This window comes from Gobio gobio, assembly GCF_949357685.1.
Source record: "Gobio gobio genome assembly, chromosome: 8".
Classification (NCBI taxonomy): domain Eukaryota; kingdom Metazoa; phylum Chordata; class Actinopteri; order Cypriniformes; family Gobionidae; genus Gobio; species Gobio gobio.
In genome coordinates this window covers 26,074,746-26,088,301 of record NC_137114.1, presented here as the reverse complement: position 1 = coordinate 26,088,301, position 13,556 = coordinate 26,074,746, and the positions used below count along the sequence as shown (strand labels likewise).

At 37.3% G+C, this 13,556-nt stretch overlaps 1 protein-coding gene across 1 annotated transcript in view; it reads left to right on the top strand.

Moving 5' to 3' along the window:
- The first annotated feature begins 795 nt into the window (after positions 1–795).
- trim3a (tripartite motif containing 3a) overlaps positions 796–13,556 on the top strand; it is a 40,732-nt gene continuing 27,971 nt past the window's right edge. Inside the window, exon 1 of the mRNA XM_079824310.1 lies at positions 796–972. The gene's annotated coding sequence lies outside the window, so the exon portion shown is untranslated. The remainder of the gene's footprint in view (positions 973–13,556) is intronic.

Here is a 13,556-nt window from a genome sequence, read left to right as displayed (position 1 = left end):
ATGTTTCCTCACCTTTGGAATTCATTATTGTTATAATCTGACTGCCATTCATTGTTTTCCCCCTTTTTTGCACAGATTTACTGTGCATGCATCACATTGGCCTATTATATATAATAGGCCAATGCATTTAACTCACCTGCAGATAAATAGTATGAAGAGGCAGTTCGAGAGTACTCTCGTATTGCGTAAATTATAGGGATCTTTTTTTCAACAGTTGCAGTGAATCATCACTGGGGCTTTTCGTTCGTGGACGAATTGCTATTTTTGGTTGAATCTTTGAAGTGAACAAATCGTTCTGGTTCACTTCCTCGCACAATTTTTTTTTTCATCGGGCAAGTTTCATTTTATCACTAACTTTTTTTTAAGCTTGGGCAAAAGTAATTGTCTTTTTGTATAGCTAATAAAAGTGAAGCTCATATATGACTAAAAATTATATATCTCCTTTATCATTTGTGGGAAAACGAATACAATTCTTAAAGTCTTTATGGATTTTGGACACCCTTTACTATCTTTTAGTAGATTTATAGACACGCAAATTTTATTTTAGGCTATTCGTTTTTAACGAACTATTTTTGATAGCACACAGACAAACACTTGTCGACGAACCTGAACAAATCTTTTTCTAGTCAACAGATTCAAAAGATTCGAGTCACTGGGATGAACCAAAAGCTCCACTACCAGTGAATCACCCCTTTTCGTTTTAAATAATTACATATTCCAAAATACTAACTCTTATTGGCTATCATAGCTCCTCCTATTCCAGTGCTGGTCAATGAGCGAACATCTTTTGCATTTGCACACGCCCACAATCTCAGTTCACGGTCCCCTCCTTACCGACTCCCATTCGGAGAAAAGGACTGCAGTTTTTCATAAAAATCTTAAAAAACGGATTATTTATCGGACATTGACAATGAAAACATCTTTCTCCCGTTATTCATGGTGACTCCTCTCTAAATCCGGTCCAAATTTCACGTGAGTGTACTAGTTTCTTACCGTTGCCTCTTCCCAAAATTAGACTCGTTTTGTCACTGCGGTGAATGCGTTGATACATATGTTGAATAATTCATTGACATTTGTCCCGGAGACACGCATCTCTTTGGCTTGACTGCTGAAACCAGCCCGTTCTTTGTAAATGTTACCCACAGTGTTTCAATGTCCACCATTTCAGAGGATTGTGAGGAAGTCTTAAAATATCTGCAGGATGTAGATTCCCCTTTATGTCATGGGGCTGTGCTTTAGGTCAACGAGTTTTACAGTAGCCTAACTGTGATTGTTTTCCTATGCCATTGTTTTACAGTGCATGCAGAATGAATGTCATCCCATCACATTTTATTAGCATTTAAAAAAAGCTATTAGTGTCCTTAGCTGTGATCACTCCTGTATAGACATCTTTTGTCCCAAGAAAGTACATCTTTTGTAAAGTTTATAAAGGCCTTCTGATGAATCATCCAAATTAGATGGTGTATGCTGCATATTGTTAATCACACTGCATGTCTTAACTAAAGATTGAAAATATAGTTTTTTTCTATGACTAATTCTGATTATTTTAATGTTTAAAGTGCCCCTTAACCATTGTAAAATTGGTTAATGTTTTTAAATTATTTTTATTATTACATAATGGGAACTAAATGTGACCCTGGACCACAAAACCAGTCATAAGGGTACATTTATTTTTTAATAAATAAGCTTTCCATTGATGTATGGTTTGTTAGGGTTTGTTAGGATAGGACAATATTTGGCCGAGATAACTATTTGAAAATCCGGAATCTGAGGGTGCAAAAAAAAAATCTAAATATTGCGAAAATCGCCTATAAGTTGTCCAAATGAAGTCCTTAGCATGCATATTACTACTAATAATATTTTTATATATATTTACGGTAGGAAATTTACAAAATATCTTAACGGAACATGATTTTTACTTAATATCCTAATGATTTTTGGCATGAAAGAAAAATCTGTCATTTTGACACATGCAATGTATTGTTGTTGGCTATTGCCACAAATATACCCGTGTGACTTATGACTGGTTTTGTGGTCCAGGGTCGCAAATAATCACTGGACAACACTAAAAACACATCATGCATTTTGCTTATTTTAATTTTATTTTCTGGAACCATTTGGTGTAACCTATTTCTAGTCTTTAGTACAGTTCACTACAGGTGCTACTGAGAAAGCAGGTGTCTTACTGTACATGTAAATGGCCATAGTTAGTTTCTGTAAAATTTGTGCTCCTTCAAAAGTCAGTCTATTGCTCATGCATGACATGAATTTCACTAGAGCGGTGGGCAAAATGTATGCTCCTTTTAGAGTTCCATGCATCAGTATGTTTGCAGTTTATCAATATGAGTAAAAGACGTGTTAAATATTTAAATGGTTATGAAAGCAGTTCAAGACATAAGTGGTGTTTTTTTTTTAAATGGACAGGTTTGTTAGGGACAAAGGCGGTATAATTATGCTGCACAGGTTGCCATGCAGTGATTGAAATTATATTTAATGCTTTCTCTTAGCCTGACGTCATCATACTCAGATTCTAGTCAGAATATGAGTCTGATACTGCTCCATTGGGCTGTGATTATGAGGGGTGTTTCAACCTCTGCACTCAGTTGGATAGACCTACAACCAATCAGAGCTACGGAGTAAGTGAGGTGAAGGTGAACGCATATACGAACAAGTTCTTTGTTTAGGATTAGAACGTGTTCATCCCAAGCTGCTCTTTGGTGAAGTAATGATTACGTTACTGTTGATCATCTGTCCATCATCGTATAAAGCCCGCCCTGACAATTTGATTGGTCCGAACAGCTCTGGTTCGAGCATAGTTGCTCCACAACGGATCAAGTCCAGACTGAACTTCCCGACCTCAAATGTTGTGGGCGGGGCTAATTTCGGCTGGCATCCAGGCTAGCTTTCTCTAGTCAATCACATTGATTTGTAGTATCCTGAAAGTGTTGTTCACTACACAGTCGTCAGGCAAGTGTGGCAATGAATGGATATGCCTTAATGATAGTCCTCTCAAAAACGACGTAATGAGAGGAAATGGCAAATTGAAACTCCTTTGATTCCTGATTAACAAATCTAATGAGGCCAGATACCTTAACTTAAATGAGTTGAGTTCGAAATTATGATTCCAGCTTCCAAGGAGCTGCTAGTTTAATGTTAAACCAGATAGAGATTCGAGACTTACAAAAACCCTTTGACGTTGCACTTGTTTTTTGTGAAACACCAGAAACACCTACTGTATGTAAAGTGGGATTCTAGTAAAATAAATTAGAGACAGTAGTCTTGAGAAAGTTTTACCAGCCCGTCTGCTCAATATAACAGCTGTTGCCTGCTTTGGCACAGTAAATGCTCAGCTGTGCCTGTCTTTATCTGTTTGAGAAGAAGGATGAAAGTGCAGTCTTTACATCAGCATTTTTTCCCCAGCTACAGATTATGCGTGATCTAACTGCATTATCACTGACATGTAGAAATGTTTTCCTGCAGTGCCGTGAAAATCTGCTTCAGCTCTGAGTAGGATGTTAATGCACATTCAGTGACCTTTTGTTGTTTGCTTTATAATTGCTGGCGAATCCTGAGCCTAGCCAGTTGGATAGTGAGATACTACACTAAAAACCCCTATATGTGATGAAGGTAAAATGGTGTTGTTGACCGTGATAGTTAAAACAAAATGAAATCAGTCGCTATTGTTGGTGCATTTTATCCAACCAGAAGCCTAGCTGTGGAGAAGTTAATATTCTGCTTGTCATGTCAGGTTTAGTGTCTGTACAGGGTTTGGTGAAGGCTGGTGTTGGCCTTGCTTGTGCTGGACAGATGCTGTCAGGTTGATGTTAAGCAAAGCGTACAGACAGACAGCAGCCCGTTCCAGGTGAATCAATGTGCGGGAATCACGTCTTCGTGTGAGTGACAGTTTACTCTGCATTCCTGCCATCGAGTTGACAGGGGGCTGGGCGGCGCCTGGTGGTCTGGATTGACCTTGCAGAAATGTGCAGTTTGTGTATTTCTGCGTGTGTGTGTGTGTGTCTTCAGAATTTAACTTGTTACACACAAGTGCACTCATGCGTCACAATGAATCCAAATAATGCTGACTAGAATTGTCTAGGTAGTTTGAGATTGATTTTATTGGAATATGTCTTTTCTTTCTTTCTTTCTTTCTTTCTTTCTTTCTTTCTTTCTTTCTTTCTTTCTTTCTTTCTTTCTTTCTTTCTTTCTTTCTTTCTTTCTTTCTTTCTTTCTTTCTTTCTTTCTTTCTTTCTTTCTTTCTTTCTTTCTTTCTTTCTTTCTTTCTTTCTTTCTTTCTTTCTTTCTTTCTTTCTTTCTTTCTTTCTTTCTTTCTTTCTTTCTTTCGCCTTACCCTTTGCAGTCAAAGTAACGTTACATTTAAAGTTGCACGGTGTAAATTTTAGCGTCATCTAGGGCTGAGGTTGCGAATTGCAACCGCTCACCCCTCCCTTTTGAAGCACATAGAGAATTGCCTCCAAATTGGCGCTAATTCTAAACCGAAAGTAAAATGAGCACAGCCACACGGGCATTCATGCACGGCCGCATAGTCATTCACAGTGTGTGTCCAGTCTGGAGCGGTTACAGTTCATGCCTATGGAAGCTAAACTTTCATAGGAATTAATTGAAAACACTCTGTTTGCTCAGTATCGCTCCATTATGAATGCCCAAGCGGCCGTGCGCATTTTTCCTTTGGTTTAACATTAGCGGTTTGAATAGCCCCCGCCGGTGATACTGGTTTTATCCGTGTTGTCATATGTCGATTAACCGGTGGGAAAATTTCCTCACCGTCACATCCTTAATTCTAAGGTAATAAAAACATAATGTAAGGTCTTTAAACACCACTGAAAACATAGTTATGCATGTTATATTGTATTTCTGTCAATAGGTCCTCATAAATATTACACACTGCACCTTTAAAGACTTTTTTTTTTGCTGGCAACATTAAAATAGTTTTTAGACTGGTATTTGGTTGCATCCGACTGACTTTTCATTAATGTTAAAATGTTTTTTTTGTCTGAATAAGAACGAAATAATCATTGGACTACAAAATATATTATATATATACTAATGTATTTTCATTATGCAATATGCATGCATTTCATATTTATGCGCATTTAATTTGTGATCTTTATTTTGACCTACTGTTTACTTTTCAAATGCAATGCAGTTCTCACTTTAGAATTAATGACTGTTATGTAAAAGTAATTAGTGCAAAGAATACATTCTATTCTTTTACTCGCAAGACTTGTTGTTTTTTTAAACAATGGTATGAGAAATTTAGTTGAAAAGTGTAGATATCAGAGAAAATAAATACATTACAATGATATCTATTTAATGCATCATGCAAAATCCTGTCACATATAATCAATTTAGTTTAAAATATTTTAATGTCTGTAAATAAATAAATAAATAAATGTAGTTAATTAAAATTATAGCATATAATGTATCATGCAATATCATATTTGATGGGAAAATCTGTAAATAAATACATTTATTAATAAATGAATAAATAGAAAAATCAAAAAATCAAACCATTATTTCAATAGTATTTCATCATGCTAGGCTACTGCAGATGTGTCCAGGTGACCACGCTACACTGCTGGTGGACAGTGATCCAAGTTTACACAGTGTGACTAATGACTGCTTTGGAAAATGTGCATGGCTTAACTTGTACTGCAGCAATTTGCCTTTGCCTCAGCATTGTATGTCATTTACCAAAAGACAAATGGCTTCGTTTTCATCCTTCTGCCTGTTACAGTGTACTAATGAGTCAATGTGGCGGCAGTGGCGCTGAATAATCCTTGGGTGGATGATATGGAGTAACTGATAGGAACTATTGGACAGATTCATCCATCTGGTTTTAAAGATGCAGGGAGCTGTATGGCGCAGCAGACAAGGCTTTCATTAGGCTGAACAGGAGCCAAGCATCTTTCAATGGACTCGGCATCTGGGCCGCCGCCGCAGCAGGACAGCCATGTCGTCCTGCCTCATAACAGCACTGTTTGGTTATTCAGGATCAGCTGTGATAAGACACTCATAAATGGTCTCGTTTGTGATAAGATCCACTCTTGCTTGTGTGTGGATAGAGATCAGAGTTGACGTCATCAACCTCCTCTGTTTCAATATGGTCCATGATTGTTAGTTCATCTGATGGTGAAACCAAAAGAGCTGTATGATGTGCTGACACATCATCATTGTCAGAAAATGCCACTCATTGTTTATTTTGACACTGATTACAAGTGGATTGCGTTACTTCTCACACTCTTGCGTTTGTATTAATCTTCTAATCTATTAATCTACACACCAGCCTTTCTTGAAAGTGACAAGTAAATAAGTAAACACTCTTAGTTTAGTCACTATTTACTCGTCACATGTAATGACAAAAATATTGTTTTGAAGAATCTTTGACACAGCTTTTTTGCATACGTGACATGACAGATCATATTGGCTGTCTTTCAAGCCCCAAAATCGACAACAAAAATGTTGAATCAGTCTGTGAGTTGAACTCAAACTGGATTAGTCAGATTTGCGAATGAATCATTTATTTGAATTGGTTGTTTTCATTGAACTGTTAGACTGAGGTCACAATTCAGACTGAATGATTTATTGATGAATCAGACTGGGATGCGTTTTCCAGAAGCATTGCAAGCCTAAGTAGATCGCAAACACCATTGGTGCCAATATTTTCAGTGATCTACTTGCAGCCCTGGTCTGGTCTTTGAATTTAACTCAATGGGCCCTATTTTAACGATTTAAGCACATGGTCTAAAGCCCGGGACGCACGATTTTCGGCTGTCCCAGATGAAAGATTGCCATTGTGAAACAATTGTGGAGATTTCTGTGATCATGGCTCCTAATCGGTGGTCCTATGTCATACAATGAGAGAGGTTCAAAGACGGCAATTGTCACAGTCTTGAGACCAAAGATAGCCTACGACGATTTTCTAACAGTGTCAGAAATTCAGCCTAATCACCGCACAGTGTTTTCTGCTATGGCCTACATCTACTGACCAGCCAATAAAAATGCGACATGAAATCAACGTGTATAAGAAACATAGTCAAATTATAACTAAATGCATTGTTATTGTCGCTTCCATAGACACCATTGTGTATTATTTGGCTAGTACTTATGTGCATTTAAATGGTTGAAACCTAAAATAAACATGTGGTTGAAAACACTGAATAGTTGTGATATGTGACTATCGCTAAGCACGTCTGTCTCTGGCTCGGCGCCAGCCAAAGCACAAAAGCACGTTTGAATTTAAGTGGCACTGAAATGAGGAACCGAAATCTGCGTTTTAATTCGGTCCGGTTACATACCAGTTATATTGGCACCAGGTTTCGGTACCCAACCCTAATCAACAATTCAGTGAAAAGAACAGAATGATTATTTTCAAATGGAACTTATCCAGTTCTTGTGTTCAACTCAATGATGCATTCTTGAGTTATCATATGGCTTTATAAGACTTAAAAATATAGTGCACCACTTTTATGCTTCTAAGCTTGACAGACATGGACACTGTGAACTGTTGTGTATGGAAGAAAGCTGTGAAAGGATTCTTTAAACATCCTCCATTAGAACAGAAAATACTTACACGGTGGAATTATACAATCAAATGTTAAAAACTGGGCCTTGAACTTTGATCTTACAGAGAGAACAATAAAACTATGCAAGATCATCACAAAGCCATAGTCAGCGTCTGCATGCCGTATTACAAGACGTCTGTATGTTCATTATTCATGGATGCACATGCTGGATGTGGATCCAGTGTCAGGAAGTAACTGTCCGGCCCACATCTACAGTTCAAACCAGACATATAAGGATAAAGAACCATGGATGCATCCCTTCTGTTAGTGCTCTGTGACTCATGGCATCTCCCCAGACATAACACTGTAAATGCCGCTTACGCAACTCTCAGCATGCCAGATCAGCCTAGTTATATGGAATAAATCTGTGTAACTGCTTCCTTTGCAGGGTCTTTAGGTGCAATAGGTTTCTTAAAAGCCTGAACACGTGGATATCTGTACTGAAAGCAGACTTTGACGACCTGGTGTCGAGGGTCTTTTGTAATTGTTTTCTGCAGTCCTGCAGTAAATTGCTTATTGCCTGCTGCGTGCAATATCCTGCAATTAGACACAGGTAATGGAAAGAGTCACATGCTGTCTTACTGAGAGGCTTCGCTAATGTTGACTAATTGCCAGAAAGTGACATTTATGGAAATGATGCAGCCTTGGACTATCTTCTCTGCTCTATTGTCCTAAACAGGCACTCTATTATTTTAGTGAGCTGTAGGTGGCAGGGGAGGGTAGGCGGTTTCTGTCCTAGGCAGATTAGACCCAGACGTTTTGAATGTAAGTCAGCGTTACAATCCGATTAAATGCCATCCCTGAGGAGAAAAGATCTCAGAATTGGGCATTAAGAAAGAAATATGTTAAAGGCCCTTAAAACCTCATGCTTAATACAACCATGATATTCAGTTTAGGTATATCCACCTTAATTGTGTTATGACAATTATTTGTAAAATTAGACTGTGGAGATGTTGCATTATACAACCTATATATATATTAGGGCTGTAACGATTTGACCAAAAATAAAAACCTCGATTAATTGAACATTTGACCTCGATTACGATTAATGAACGAGTATTTTGCTTTTTTTTTGTTGCCCTCATAAGGTTTTTGAGTGAGTTCACTGATAAGGTTTGTACTGTTAATATTTTCTACTATTAAAAGTGGAATTGTTTTTTCTAATGAAAAAGTGCATTGTGATTTTAAAATACTTGAAGGAAACGGTTCACTTTCAGCAGTTATTGTCTATGGAGCAGATTTCTGTTTGTTGTACATCAGATACAGATAAATTAACACTGTAGGCCTACATTACATTTATTTGAAAGCATTAATGAGAGAGTGATTGTGTGTGTGTGTGAATACTCTTACTGTCTCTATTCATTATGAAGCTGTGGTTTGTACTTACTTCAAAGGTATTAAAATGTATGCCTATAACGGTTGAGTTTCTAAGCTACTTTAGTGACTTACTTTAGTCACAGCTTCTGTCTGAGTGTTCGTTTGTCAAAATATATCAGGCATTAGTTCAAAACTCGAAACTTTCACTCTAGAAACTCGCTTTAATGTTCAAACTGGCAGGGCTTAAACCACTTACAAATGACAAAGCTTTGTGAGGACGCAGGTGAAAGAGGTCTGCCTTCAGGGCGCGCGCGTTTTCAGAGATGTGACACGGCTCGGCTCTGTGTCACTGAAAAAAGCAGAGCACTGAACGGAGAAGTTTTCCGTATTGTTGTTTTTGAATAGTTAACAATCGCTTTAAATGTTGAAACTGGCAAGCCTTTAAACGCATTTACTTGACAAACTTTATGAGCACGAAAGTGAAAGCGGCTTCGGGGCTTGTGCGCGCCGTCTGTGTGTGTGTGTGTGTGTGTCAGCGCGTAGGCTATAAGAACAGCAATTAACTGACCTGTATAAACTGTGTAAAACATGCAGTTACTATAGTGATTCTGGGCATCTATAAACACAGATAACTGCTCCTGCATCTGTCTGTGTGCCTGCAAACTGCACATGATGTGACTGACGGGGCGGAGTCACATGAAAACCGAAATAACCGACATGGGAAAAATACGTCGGTTAGAGGTTCTGAATGTCGGTTTCGGTTATTTTTCGATTAATCGTACAGCCCTAATATATATATATATATATATATATATATATATATATATATATATATATATATATATATATATATATATATATATATATATATAATATAAAAAAAATGTTATTTAGTTTTTTATTCCAAGCCACTTTCAAATGATGAGTATTTCACAATGACTACAAATTGTAGTTGCTGTTAAATATTTATGCTGACAAAGAATGCACACTATAAATGAGATTCATTCCGCAGGAAATCATAAATCACTGTATGGTGAGGTCAGTACTGTCTGCTGTAGAAGGTATACTCTAGAGCTGTACTTGCAGTATTTCAGTTTTCGTTGTGTTGGTCCTCATTATTCTGCAGCTATCTGGGACATCTAAAGACATATTTGTGTAGTTTGAGGTAAAGGTTGTTATATACTGAACTCTCTCCGCCACTGTAAAGCCATAGTCAATATTCACTAGTATGTACACTACAGTTCAAAGATTTGGGGTCAGTAAGATTTTGTTTTGAAATAAATTAATACTTTTATTTAGCAAGGATGCATTACATTGATCAAAAGTGACAGTAAAGACATTAATAATGTTACAAAAGATTTCCACTTCAAATAAAAATTAGTATTTTCTATTAATTAAAGATTCCTGTGTGAAATAGTGTGACATTCAGATCATTTTACTGACTGATAATACTGATAATACATTATACTGACTAATCTGATCCAGACTGTTCATGGCGGTTTTAACTACGGGGGGTCATTAAGCTATTAACACAACGTGAGAAGGATTAGATGAGAAAATCGCATAATATGACTTATTGCCACAAGTTTTTATTTCACATGCTAAGCAACATTATTAACATAACATTATTATCTTAATTTTGCATGTGCTTAAAAGTACACTGTGTAATAATAGTCAATACATCATCAATCCTTCTTCTGTTTTTGTCTTACCCTGATTCACCATGGTAAGCCTATTATTTAAATTCTGGATGCACTTGGCTGAAACCCAAAACCGAAAATACATAATTTTATTAATATTAGATATTTTAATTAAATTCAATAATTGTATTGAATTTGAATTAAAAAAAAATACAAGCCAATAAAATAAAATAGCCACACTTCTATTTAAAATAACACACCGATATTGGACAAAAAATATATTAAAATAATATTAAATCTCAATATATTATTCTTCATTCAGTTCTATGCAACAGCATTTATATGTAGATGTCACTTCCAAGACTTTGCAGCATGCAATTGGCTGTCGGTCCTCTTAGCAGCATGAAAAACAATAGTTGTATTCAGTGAATGTTAAAGATTGTAGCCTCGAAAGCGAGCCAAGACTGCTCCCTTTACAATCACTAAAATGCTGTTGCTTTGTTGATTCATCGCAATCTCACAAAGTTCTGTTATAATCAATAAAGCTGCCAACAATGCACAATAAATGTCTACTCTTTGTTTGTTAATAATGAGAGATTTTGCGAGCCTGCACAACTCTGCACTAAATAAAATCTTCTGTGTTTTGAGCGGTGAGTGGATTCTGATAACTTAAACACCTCTCATTGGCCATTGCGTTCAAGAGTTCAACAACTATGTTCAATAGTTGTTCCATTGCGTTCAACAACTACATTGCTCACCGCTGTTTACATTGTAAATAGATACTTTATTGGATTTTCTCCAGAGCGCAAACACAAATATGCACTGGACCGGTTTGCCAAATCTGTTTCTCCAATATATTATTACAGTATCAAACGAGGGTGCTTAGTACGGCGGCATATATTTTTGGCTCATATTTTTAGCCATTTTTCTCTTTCGGCCAAAAAACATAAATGCCATTTTTAGCATTTTAGCACTAGTGCATCCCTAGTGTATATTATAAGTGTTTATATTTTAGACCTAGTGGGATGATTTTCTTGGGAAATTGCATACATGCATCACTCGTCATATCATCATGTAAATAGAGGAAAGTTGCTCCGTGTACGGTGTGGGAGTGGCATACAGTAGGTTAGTTGTAGAAAGGTTGACATGGAGTTGCTAAATTTTGAAGTTCTAGGGAATCACTCATTTAAATGCCAATTCATACCGCACAGACAAACAGCAACAAACAATTCTGTTGGTTCAGTGTGTCCCCCCTGTCGGCGTCTGTTGCCATTGGTCGGAGTTTGTTTTCACCCGATTGAACATGTTTGTTGGGTCGTAAATGTCTGAGCAGTGTGGTATGATTTTCCAACAAACGACAACAAACTCTAACTTAATCTGACCTGGACATGAACCGTTGTCATGCCGATGAGGAAAGTCCCTTGCAAAGCCTGCGTGTAGGTGCTGGGCGTGCTTAGTAAATTGTCCTTCTAGAGAAAATGGCAGGTTTCTGGACAAATCAGAAGACAATTCTAGAAAAAGAGCAAGGAGATATTCAAGAGAGCAAAAAATCTGAGCGAGAGAGCAGAGCCCTATTTGAAAGCACTACACCAGTAAGTTTTGAGCTAGAGTGAAAGAAATCCGCCTGCGAGCGGAGAAATTTGTTACATGGATGCGCTCTCACATTACAATAATGCGCTATCGACATTTAGCAATAGCATCATAGAAACGGCCTCAAATGAACTATAAAAAGAAAAGAAAATCATGTCTGAAAGCTACAATCTTTTATTTTTATTGGTTAAAATGAATGGAGAATATCTCATGTTTTTCTGTGGGTGCTCGACCATTTCCATGAGTGCTCATGTTTGTCGGTGTCTGTTTGGGCAGTGTGAACATGACAGTTATTTTTCATAAAATTCTAAATCCATTTTGTCTGTATGGTGTGAATTGGCCTTTTAAAAAAAAAGCCAAACAGAGGGAGTCTGTGCTGACAAAAAGAGACTGCGACAGAGTTTGTGATAAAACAAGAATTAGCTTGGCTTTTTGGAGACAGCAAAACTGAGAGATTTGAAATGTTGAAAAGGATAACTATAGATTAATCTGCAAAGTCACGCAGAGTTAATGCACAATAATGTTCCTCCTCAAATTACATGCAGTTTTGTTTTTTTAACTGCTAGAGGGCCAAAACTTACATAGTATACCTTTAATATTGCATTTTTCAGTAAATGCTAGTTAAGACTAACCTAAAGTTTTCAAATTTATATTAAAGCTATAATTTTGTCATCATCTACCCATCCTCATTTTGAAACATGGTGAGACTGGGACTAACTTTCACAATGCTGATAGATAGCTCATTAGCCATAAGGTACAGTACAAAAATGAACATGTTTACAGTTCAGTTATGGCACTTTTTCCTCAAGTCTGCCCACAGGACATGGACTGTAATGACAGACACAGTCTGAAATGCTACAGCTAAAGGCTTTTGAAATTTCCATTGGGCTTTAGAGTAAGCATAAGAATCTCAAGAGCATGAAGAGAGAGGGAGAGACAGCAAGAAGCGGTTAAAGAAGGAGGGAAGGGCAGCTGTGATGTCAGCGTTCAGCTGCTCTCATTCAGGGCTTATGATGAAGGGGGTGGGGCGGGACCGCGAGGGGGGCCGCGCTGGTGTTTCTTGGGTACTGGGCTTGGCTAGAGCGTGCAGGAAACCAAACAATGAGGTCTGCTTGAGAAAATCTAGTCCTGTCTGGTGTGTTTTTTATGGCCATGGATAATCTTTCTAGTGTTTTGTGTGTGTGTATACATGGGAATTAACAGCCTTATGCAGTAGCTAAACAATGGGGTGAATTTTCTAAACAGTTGCACATGGTATTTCAGCATTTCTTTGTGCATCATATGTGCTATTGTTAAATTATATTATATATATTTGCAAACTCTCCATGCATAGGGCTGGTTTGAAAATATCCATTTCTCGTTTTAACCAATAAAACGGCTTCCAAACAATATGTCAAAGCCATTCAGCGATAGATAGCTTGAAAAT